Raw genomic sequence first — 10,695 nt, forward strand, 5'->3', positions numbered from 1 at the left:
CAGCCAAAGTGGCTAGTGAGAGTGTCCGTCTAACCCATCACAGCTGAAATCTACCCGCATTTGGTGGGTTGGCGGTTGTTAATGTCAAGCCCTGTAAGGCTCAACTATCCCTTTAATTTCATTTATTGTAATTAATGTGATACAAATATAATATAACATTAAAAAAGTGGCAACCACAAATTGCTTTATATTTTAGATTACTTTTTGTTTAAAAGTCTGAATGGTTTAAAATAAAGCTACCACATACTTTTGATCTACTTATCCCTGACATATTTTGAGGAAATGCGTGCTTTTGCAAATCATTTTCCTAGAAACTTTTTTTAACGTTCTTCCTGTTTTTCAAACAAAACACTTCCCAGTTCACAGCAACACACTTCTCTCGCTCAAACCCCCCAAAATAATTATGTCTGCTCTCGCCGTGCTAGAATATGGAAAACATCAAAATGAACTGGAGTAAAAAAAGTAATAAAGTATGAAGTCGCTCATCAAGAAAAAGAGAGAGCTTTGTCTTGCTTTAAATTAAAATTCGTCCAAAAACAAAAGTCATTAATAGTTATACTGTAGAGACATAGGGAAGACAAGGCCAGTTTATTTACATAGAAGATTTCATACACAATGCTAATACAAAGTGCTTCACATAAACGAGAATATTAAGATAGTAAAACACAGTAGAGACGATTTACAACGATAAACTGTACAACTCACGCATTTAACAAAACGTGAAGATGCTCTAGACTACTGTTCAACTAAAAACTTAAACACTCAGCTTTGATTTATAAATGCTATCCTAAAGGGAATAAGGCCAGTATTAAATAAAAAAGAGGTGGTTCATGGGGAAAAAAACAAGAAACAAAACAAAATAAATTTGCTGTCAAATAACCCCAAAATAGTAATAGACATTTGTTTTCCTTAAACCTGATCCTCCTGGTTCAATGCAGTTGCAGCCTCTTCAGCTTGAGATCTTACTGCTTTCTCTGTGGGCTTTTTATCTTCGCAGCACTTATAAACACCCACTATGACTGCGAGAATTAAGCTGAAGGAAATGAGGCAGATATAACCAGACTTCTGAAAATGAAAATCAACAAGTGAATTAATGAATAAATAACAAATTACTCATGCATATTAATAATAATAATAATAATAATAATACTATATTTTTAGATAAATGGACGATTATTATATCATTACTTTTATTGGACGATTATTATATAAAATTACTTTTTTCTTTAACTTTAAAAAAATACTGTACAACCCCAATACTCACCTGTGATTTTTCAATGTATCCAAGCGTCAGGTTTTTATATTCAGTCTCATTTTTTTCAGGGATGAAGTCAAGTGGTTTACACCATTTTATTTGCAGCTTGTCATCAAATGTGTACTGTCCTTTCCATTGTGTTTCAATGCAGGCAACATAATCCCCATCTAACAGCATTAGAATGATCCACAGGACAAGTGGAATCAGGCTAATGGCTATATAACCACAATACTTGAGGTATTTATTTTTTTTCTTATTTTCTTTTATCTTGTCTTTTTCTTCATCATCATTTCTGTTGACTTCTTCCTTTCCCTCTTCTCTTTTAGGTTTTAGACACAGATAAATAAAGGTTAAAGCAAAGCTGAAAAGAGCAGGTGCAACGAAGACAAAGACTGTTAGGCAGTTTTTTTTTTCACTCGAATTACACGGACATGAAAATTTTTTATCGGTCAGAAAATCAAGTGGAAACAACAAAAGACTTGCTGGAAAAGATTTGAAAACATCAGTTTTGGCCAGTGCGCTCTTAAATAAAGAGCCTATATTGTTTTTCAAGGAAGTCATGCCTTGTTTGCACATAGCTCTTTTTGATATTTTGGGGATGTTTTTGTCTTTTTTTTGTTGTTGTATGGAAAGGTTTGTATTTGGGTGGACAAGATCCTCAAGAGAAGTTTAAATGTGAAGGTCGGATCTGCAAAAAAACACAATGACAGAAAATAACAAATAAAAACACAATTTGACTTTTGTGACTATTCCAAATGTATTTCAAAGTTAAGGATGTATAATTTAGACTTAGTCTGTGTTGTTCTACAGCGTCAACATTTAATGGTATGGTCAGTCCTTAAGAAATATAAAAACTTGTAAACATTTCTGTGAACAGAAATGTTAGGGTGGGACAGTCTGGGAGTAGATTTAATCAGAACAGGAGGTGAGGTCAGACAATTCATTAGTAGCAGATTATTAATTAATTAACAAAATTATATACACACATACTCAAAAAAAAAAAAGGATCATGATGAAGTTTATCATTAATTGTTTGTAACTTTTAGGTTTTATTAAATTTGTCAGTTTTTATGTTGTCAGATTTCATAGAATCAATCTAAATCTTTTAATATTGAATACTATTAGATTTAATCAGTTCAAAGATATGAACATGGTATACATATCTAACTGTAGAAAAAGCCAGATCCACTTAGTTAAATTCTATGAGATTGGTTTACTTTATATTCATTGGCAAAACTGAAGCAGCTCTATACTCCACCAATAGATTAATAAGAAACATTTAAACATATGATATTATTACATAAATCCTGTTAATATTTGATATCAAGATATCCATAACGTTCGAGGTTACTAAAGTAACCCTTCGTTCCCCGAGGAGGGGAACGGAAGCACTATAAGTGGATTTGATTGTAAAATCCACGCATTGGGAGGTTCGGTTCAGAAGCTACTCGTCTGAAAGAGTATTGAACGGGCCAATTAAGAATGAATTGGCAGCGCAAGCCTGCGCAGGTGAGCGGCATAAGCAATCAACTGAGTATATAAGCTCACCTGGCGCAGCAGACGCTATCCTTTTTAAGCTGAAGAGACTTTCAACAGCTAAGGAACAGTCATTATGGCGACGGAGTATAGTGCTTCCGTTCCCCTCCTCGGGGAACGAAGGGTTACTTTAGTAACCTCGAACGTTCCCCTTCGGGGGGAACTTCAGCACTATAAGTGGATTTGATTGTAAAATCCACGCATTGGGAGCCCATTGAAAGCGCCATAATGACTGCACCTTACCAACACCCCCGATGAGGAGATAGTCAAGCAAGCGTGACGCACCCACATCATGGGGGGCGCGGTCCTCCAACGTGTCCCTGGCCCTAATTTATCCTACTTCAACAGAAGTTTTACGGATTTATATATATTTTTTTGGGAAGTCGTGAGCATCTAGATAATTCTAGGAAAATACGACAGTACGTTGGGAAGCGTGCAATCCCGATAGGGAGGACGCTGCGGAGGCCATCCGTTACCCAAGGGGGGATAGATGGCAGAATTTACATATGGACTAGCCCTAAAAAGGGGGAGTACGCATAGCAAAAGAGTGGTTAGCGGGGAGGGAAGACACGGGTCCGCCCAGGGGGGGGGGACTTAACCGTGGCTGAATAAGCATATGGGATCGCCTAGTGGGGACCACGCATAGCAGGCACCTTTACCCAAAACGCGGGCTGACCAGCGGGCAGACCTACAACGTAGTGGGCCAGCAAGTGACTCCTCCGCTGAGTCAGTGCTGGGGGCCACGGAGGAATCTGCAGGGCTCACCTGACGGGGAACTTTACTGACAGATAAAAAGGCGCACGTATCTCCGTGTTAGGGAAAATGGCGCAGCAAGCGTGTTTCAACACCCTACCGAATTGTTTCCTCAATCACCAAGGGTTACCTAATACCCTTGAGGAAACCGGCTCCACTCGCAGATTGTAAAACCTTGCAAATGTGTTGGGTGTCACCCAGCCCGCAGCTCTACAGATGTCTGTTAGAGGGGCGCCGCGTGCGCGCGCTCGAGAGGATGCGAAGCTCCGAGTGGAGTGCGCACGCGCTCTCGGGGGACGCGGCTCATCTCGGCTCTGATAGTGAAAGAAAGGCATCCACAATCTAGTGGGAACTTATTTCGGTACGGCACTTCCCTGCTGCCGACCGCTATAACAGACGAAGAGCTGCTCAGATGATCTAAACTCTGAGTGCGGTCCGGATAATACGCAAACGCGAACTGGACAATAAATAAGGGCTGGGTCTGCCTCCTCCGAGGGCAGCGCTTGCAGGCTCACTACCTCGTATTAAAACGAAGTGGTAGGAACCTTGGGCACATATCGCGGGCGGGGTCTCATACGTGAGAGAAGCCAGCCCAATTACAGGCACGAGTCACTGACCGAAAAATGCCTCCGGGTCCCCGACCCTCTAATCGATATCAACGCGACCAGCAGAGCTGTCTTCAGGGACAGAAAATACTGAGTCGAGGATCGAAGGGATCTGACGCGGCTTGTGTAGCGAGGGCGAGATCCTAAGAGGGCATGAGAGGGGGCGGGGTGGATTAATTCGCTTAACGCCCCTGAGGAACCGGATGATGAGGTTATGCGTTCCCACGGTGCTGCCAGCCACCGCGTTATGAGAGCGGAGATGGCAGCCACGTAACCTTGAGTGTGGAGGGCGACAGCCTGCTCTCCAACTTCTCTCGGCGTAAAGAAAGCACAACGCTGATCTGGCAAATTACGGGGGTCTTCTCAGCGAGAGACACACCATTCAGTGAATAGACTTCACGTCAGGGCATAGGCGCGCTCGGGGAGGGGGCTCTAGCCCGAGTGACGGTATTAGCCACCGCAATCGGAGGTTACCTAAGTCTTCCTCGCGTCTAAAAATCTCTTCAAAGATCGGCGAGGGTGCCAGGTGGTGCCCTGTCCCTGAGAGAGTAGGTGCTCTCTCGAAGGGACTGCCAGGGGAGGGCTATCGCGAGGGAGAGCTCTGACATCCAGGTCCGGTTGAGCCACAGGGGCGCAACCAGCAACCTGTTCCTCGTCCTCCCTGACCATGCACAGTAACTGCGCGAGCAGGCTCACTGGGGGAAACGCGTATTGCGCGTGCCCCGAGGCCAGCTGTAAGCCAGTGCATCCGTGCCGAGAGCACTCGGTCAGGGAAAGAACAACTGGCAATGAGCGATCTCGGGGGAAGCAACAGATCGATCTGGGCTTCCCCGAATCGCGCCCATATCAGCTGAACAGACTCGGGGTGGAGTCTCCATTCTCCAGGACGCAAGGCTGCCGTGAGAGCGCATCGGCTGCACGGTTGAGCTTGCCTGAATATGAATGGCGTGCAGCGATTTCAGCCGCGGATGACTCCAGAGGAGCAGACGGCGGGCGAGCTGAGACATGCGGCGAGAGCGCATACCCCCTATACGGCTGATATACGCCACCGCCGCCGTACTGTCCGTCCTGACCAGCACGTGTTGCCGCTCCAACACCGGAAAAAAACGGTGGAGAGCGGGGAACACTGCCAACAGCTCCAGGCGATATGCCAATGCAACTGGGTACCTTTCCACAGGTCCGCAGCCGCATGCCCGCAACGCACAGCCCCCCAGCCCGTGTTGGAAGCGTCTGCTGAAACGACAACAAGACTGGACGCCTGTTCTAGAGACACCCAGGCCTGTAGGAACGAGGGGTCGCTCCAAGGGCTGAGGGCGCGGCGACACAGCGCAGTAACAGAGACTCGGTGTGCGCGCGCGTGCCATGCGCGTCTGGGGACTCGATCGTGAAGCCAGTGCTGAAGTGGTCTCATATAGAATAATCCGAGCGGCATGAAGCGGCTGCGGATGCCATATGCCCCAGGAGCCTCTGAAATTGTTTCAGTGGGACCACTATTTTACTGTCGAGCTCTCTCAGACAGTACAGCATCAGCTGAGCGCGCTCTCCGGAGAGGCGCGCTGCCATGGTGACCGAGTCCAGCTCCAGCCCGAGAGAAGAGATCCTCTGCACGGGGGCGAGTTTGCTCTTTTCTCGGTTGACCTGAAACCCCCACAGGTGGAAGTGCCAGAGCACTTTGTCTCTGTGCATAATCAACTCTGTGCATAATCAAAAGAGAGGGCAATTCAGCCAGTCGTAAAGAAATTGAGTATGCAGATGCCCGCGAGCCGAAGGGGCGCTGAGGCACCCTCCGCGGGCTTGGTGAGGACCCGCGGAGACAGAGAGAGCCCGAAGGGGAGGGCTTTGTATTGCCAAGCTCGACCTTCAAACGCAAACCGCAGAAACTGTCGGTGGCGAGGAAGAGTGGAGACATGGAAATACGCGTCCATCAGGTCTAATGCTGCAGACCAACCCAGAGGACGAACGCACCGGAGGATGCGCTTCTGCGTGAGCATTCTGAACGGCAGCTTGTGCAGGCAGCGGTTCAAAACGCGCAGATCTAGGATTGGCCGTGACCCACCGCTCTTTTTGGGCACGATGAAGCGTGGGCTGTAAAACCCGCTCTCCATCTCGGCTGGAGGGAGCGGCTCGATTGCATCCTTCGCCAGGAGGACAGCAATCTCCTCTCGCAAGACAGGGGCGGACAGGGGGCTGACCCTGGTGAATACACACCCGTGACTTGGGGGGCCGTTTCGCGAACTGAATCGCATAGCCGAGTGTGATTGTGCGTATGAGCCACCGCGAAGAGCTGGCCCGCGCTAACCAGGCAGGCAGAGCTCTCGCTAATGGACTCATCGCTACAATCGCTGACGTACCAGCAGTGGGGCAGCGCGGAGTGGGTGTGCTGATCCGGGAAGCTCGCGGGTCCCACGGAAAAGCTGGAGGTGAGATATTTGCTCTCACTCCAAACCCGAGCTCCGGAGGGGAGGCTCGAGGGGTGGGAGAAAGGAGACCGTCCTCCCAGCGCTCGTGAGCCACTGGCGAAACGCACCGAATCTGCAAGCTAGAAAGCATAGCGTCCCAGACTGGCAGATTTCGGGCTGTCACATCTGGGGAAGTGAAAAGTGCCCTTTCATAATGTTTTCATGGCAGTAAAAAGTGCCGTTGGAAATGGGGCCCCGCCCTCCAGCGGGGAAAGAGCAAGTTCCCTCTTCTCCAGATGGCCTGTCCCAGGGGCGCTTCGCGGTCCGTTGCCGGACTTAGCGGCGTTCTGGGCAGGGGGGCTGCCTGCTTCCGAGGTGCCCGACGCGCTCGCTTCGCCTTAGGCGTGTGCGGGGGCGGAGCAGCTCTCGTAGGCGGGCGCCTTCGGCGAGGAGCAGGTATGAATGGCACGGCGGGCGGAGCGGGCTACGGACCGCCGATAAGACATCACCCACCAACTGCTCTCTCACCGCCTTGAATTCCTGGGTGAATTCACAGACAGTGTCGCCGAACCTGGCTGGGGATATGGGGAAGTCAAGAAAGCGGACTTTGTCGACTTTGCGCATATCAGCCAGGGGTGGCGCTCCTGGACCACTAATGTGGACATCGTCCTCCCCAACGCACACGCAGCGGACTCAGTAGTCCGAAGAGCTAAGTCGGCGGCGGTGCGAAGCTCGTAAGCCTGGGTTGGACCCACCCTCGTGCAGCTCGGCCAGCGCCTGCGCTTGGTAGCGCTGGTAGGTGGCTATCGCATGCAAGGCGGAAGCAGCCTGGCCCGCAGCTATGTAAGCTCTAGCTCCGAGGGAGGTAGATAACTTACAGGCTTTGGATGGGAGACGAGGCGGACCCCGCCAAGAAGAGGCGCCGCGCGGATTTACCGCCATCGCGCACTCAACCTGAGGAATCGCCACATACCCCCTGGCTGTTTCACCGTCAAGAGTGGTTAGGGTGGAGGAACACGCAGCACGAGCAGAAAAAAAAGTGCTTTACAAGACCGCGTGAGCCTACTGTGCACCTCCGGGAAGAAGGGAACGCCCCTCTAGTCGGTCCGGCCGCGGAGCTGGGGGATAAACCATCTCCAACCCACGGCCGAAGCAGCCCGGGAAAGCACGGCTAACATGTCCGTTTCAGGATCCGTAGTGACAGCGCTCACCAGCCCGAAGGGGGCGAGCGGGTCTGGATCATCATCGGACAATGAAAGCCCACCCTCCGATGCCGCGGTGGACATCTGGTCTCCGGTGTCATCGGGCGTAAGGGCTACCATCTGTTAGACGGATCGCTTCCTCCGCCCGAAGCTTGGATGGAGCGCTTAGAGGAGCGGGAGGTCCGCGGGCGACGGATTATCTCTCGCTGAAACCCTCAGATCTGCCCGAGTGCCCGCTGCAGAGCAGGGGACAACTGGGGTGGTTCGCCTTTTTGCAAAGGCTAACCGCGATCTTGCGCAACAGTCATGGCATCGCGATGACGACATGAACTGCCCGCGAGCAGCGCATTAACATGCTGGACCCCCAGACATGTAACACAGTGCCCGCGCCCATCATCCGAGGACAGGAAACCACCGCATCCAGAAACGCACAGTCGGAGCGCCGTCCTGATAAGGACGTGCTGCACGACTGTGTTGCTCTTTCTGTGAAGTTTGCAACTTTATACGCACCGCTCTGGAGGACCGGACCCAAAGAACGCCAGGCAAGGGAGAAACCCAGCTCGACCGTCTGCCACTGCGTGTACACACTCTGGACCGGGAGAATGCTCTCGTTCGCTCAGAATCGCTGGTCACAGCAGGAGGAACCCTCATCGACTCGATCAGAAAGTCTCTGAAGCGAAAAGGATAGCGTCTGCTGCGCCAGGTGAGCTTATATACTCAGTTGATTGCTTATGCCGCTCACCTGCGCAGGCTTGCGCTGCCAATTCATTCTTAATTGGCCCGTTCAATACTCTTTCAGACGAGTAGCTTCTGAACCGAACCTCCCAATGCGTGGATTTTACAATCAAATCCACTTATAGTGCTGAAGTTCCCCCCGAAGGGGAACATCAAGTTCATTAGTACAGTCATTTTAAAAGTATGTGATCCAAATGGATGTAAATTTTATATGCAATAAGAATACACAAAGCACATTTTTTTAGGCCTAAATATTTTTGTAAAATAATATTTGTGTATACAGTGTATATACATACATTTTATTCCATATGCAATCCTGACACATTCAAAGCCCAGAAAGGTACCAACAACACAATCGGAACATTATGAAGCTATAGCTTTAAACAAGTAACTTCACCAGACATTAAATTTTGCACTTCCTCACCTTTTACCTCTTATTATTAGTTTGTATATGTCACTGACAGATGACAGTTGCTGCCCCCTCTTTCGCCCCTGCCACGTCTACACCTCTGACTTTTGCTGGCAGATATCCACATTCCACACCCAACTCAGTTGCATTTATACATATATCTGAGGTAGACAAATAAAAAGAGGTTTCATGACCATTTATAAGAAATTATGATATATTATAAATAAACAAACAAGCAAATATTAATTATATCAACATAATAAATAATTAATACTATAAATGTATGCTGGTAATAACTTAATCTAACTCATAAACAGTTCCTTAACACAGAAAGTATAATATATCTTAAAATAACAATGTGCAAACTGATTATTTGACAACACCAGCATGAATACATTTCATTTATCGATATCCACCAAAGTTTTAACACCCTAGCCTCATACATTTTTACACCACATTACAGAGCACATTTGCACCCTACCTGTCTCGCTCAGATGTGGAGCTGTTCTGACAAGGAAGACATGTGATCGAGCAATTCAAACAGGATTATGAAAATGACATCATACAGTACAACTTTAAAACTCAATATATTATTTTGAGACAAACAAACAAAAAACAAACATGGCTATATTGTATTCCTAAATGTTTATTATTAGTGCTGTGTTAAAGAGGTATGAGAATAAATATGTGAAATATTAAAATAATTGATAACATTTTCTATTTCCTATGATTAAAAAAAAAGCTATAGTAAAGAAAATGACATTTGGTCATAATAATGAAATAAAAACATCTGAAAATCTCCAACATGCTGGTACATTGTGTTGTCTAAAAGGTAAAGGCCATATAATAAAAATTTAGCTATACTACGCATAGCTGAGTGTAAAATCCTGTAAAAAATCAGGCCAGTCGGAACAACCACCTACTGATACATATGTTGCGCATAGAATCATTATTATGCTCAACCCATTTGATTGACCACAATGTTTCCTAGTAATATTACAACAATGATACTTTTTCTTTTGTTTAAATTTTTTTCTAAGCTTATAATAAACTTACTCTGAAGGATTCTTATTTAGGAAAAGGGTACAAGGAGATTAAGGGTGTCCTCACACTACATCAGAACGGCAGGCACTTTTTTCCAGGGGTTTCAGTACAGCGTAACCGCTACTGCGTCATCGGGTGGGCGTGGCCTATCTGTGAATTTGCATAGGTCACGGATCATGCGCAGATTGTGAAAACAGCCGTTTGATTCAGATACCTGTACGTATTGCAGGGGTTTCGTGTCAAATGCCTTTTATATGCAGTACTAAATAGCTGTCCTGATCGCAGGTGTTTCATGTGAAGTCAGTGAATGTTATATTAAACAAATTAACTTAAGATACCTCTCAGATTACATTAATACTGTTATAACTTAAGATACCTGTCCCGATCCCACGGCTTTTGTGCCAAAAACTTTATATATCATATACAGTAACATCAGATACCTGTCCTGATCCCAGGTGTTTCATGTATGATCACTTTTATATACATTAACATCAGATACCTGTCCTGATCCCAGGGGTTTCATGTATGATCACTTTTATATATATTAACATCAGATACCTGTCCTGATCTCAGGTGTTTCATGTATGATCACTTTTATATTATATACAGTAACATCAAATACCTGTCCTGATCTCAGGTGTTTCATGTATGATCACTTTTATATATATTAACAATAGATACCTGTCCTGATCTCAGGTGTTTCATGTATGATCACTTTTATATTATATACATTAACATCAGATACCTGTCCTGATCT

At 46.6% G+C, this 10,695-nt stretch overlaps 1 long non-coding RNA gene across 2 annotated transcripts; it reads right to left on the reverse strand.

Annotated features, from left to right (window-relative positions):
• Window positions 1-573: 573 nt before the first annotated feature.
• si:dkeyp-122a9.1 lies at window positions 574-10,092 on the reverse strand. 2 transcript variants are annotated; one of them, XR_012397829.1, is made up of 5 exons: window positions 9,951-10,092; window positions 9,376-9,401; window positions 8,910-9,055; window positions 1,265-1,943; window positions 574-1,065 (listed from the first exon to the last, which is right to left on the reverse strand). It is a non-coding gene; the product is annotated as a si:dkeyp-122a9.1 (long non-coding RNA). The 2 variants fall into 2 exon arrangements; XR_222892.6 differs by lacking the exon at window positions 9,376-9,401.
• Between the last annotated feature and the right edge of the window lie 603 nt (window positions 10,093-10,695).

Source organism: Danio rerio, chromosome 22 (assembly GCF_049306965.1).
Source record: "Danio rerio strain Tuebingen ecotype United States chromosome 22, GRCz12tu, whole genome shotgun sequence".
NCBI lineage: Eukaryota > Metazoa > Chordata > Actinopteri > Cypriniformes > Danionidae > Danio > Danio rerio.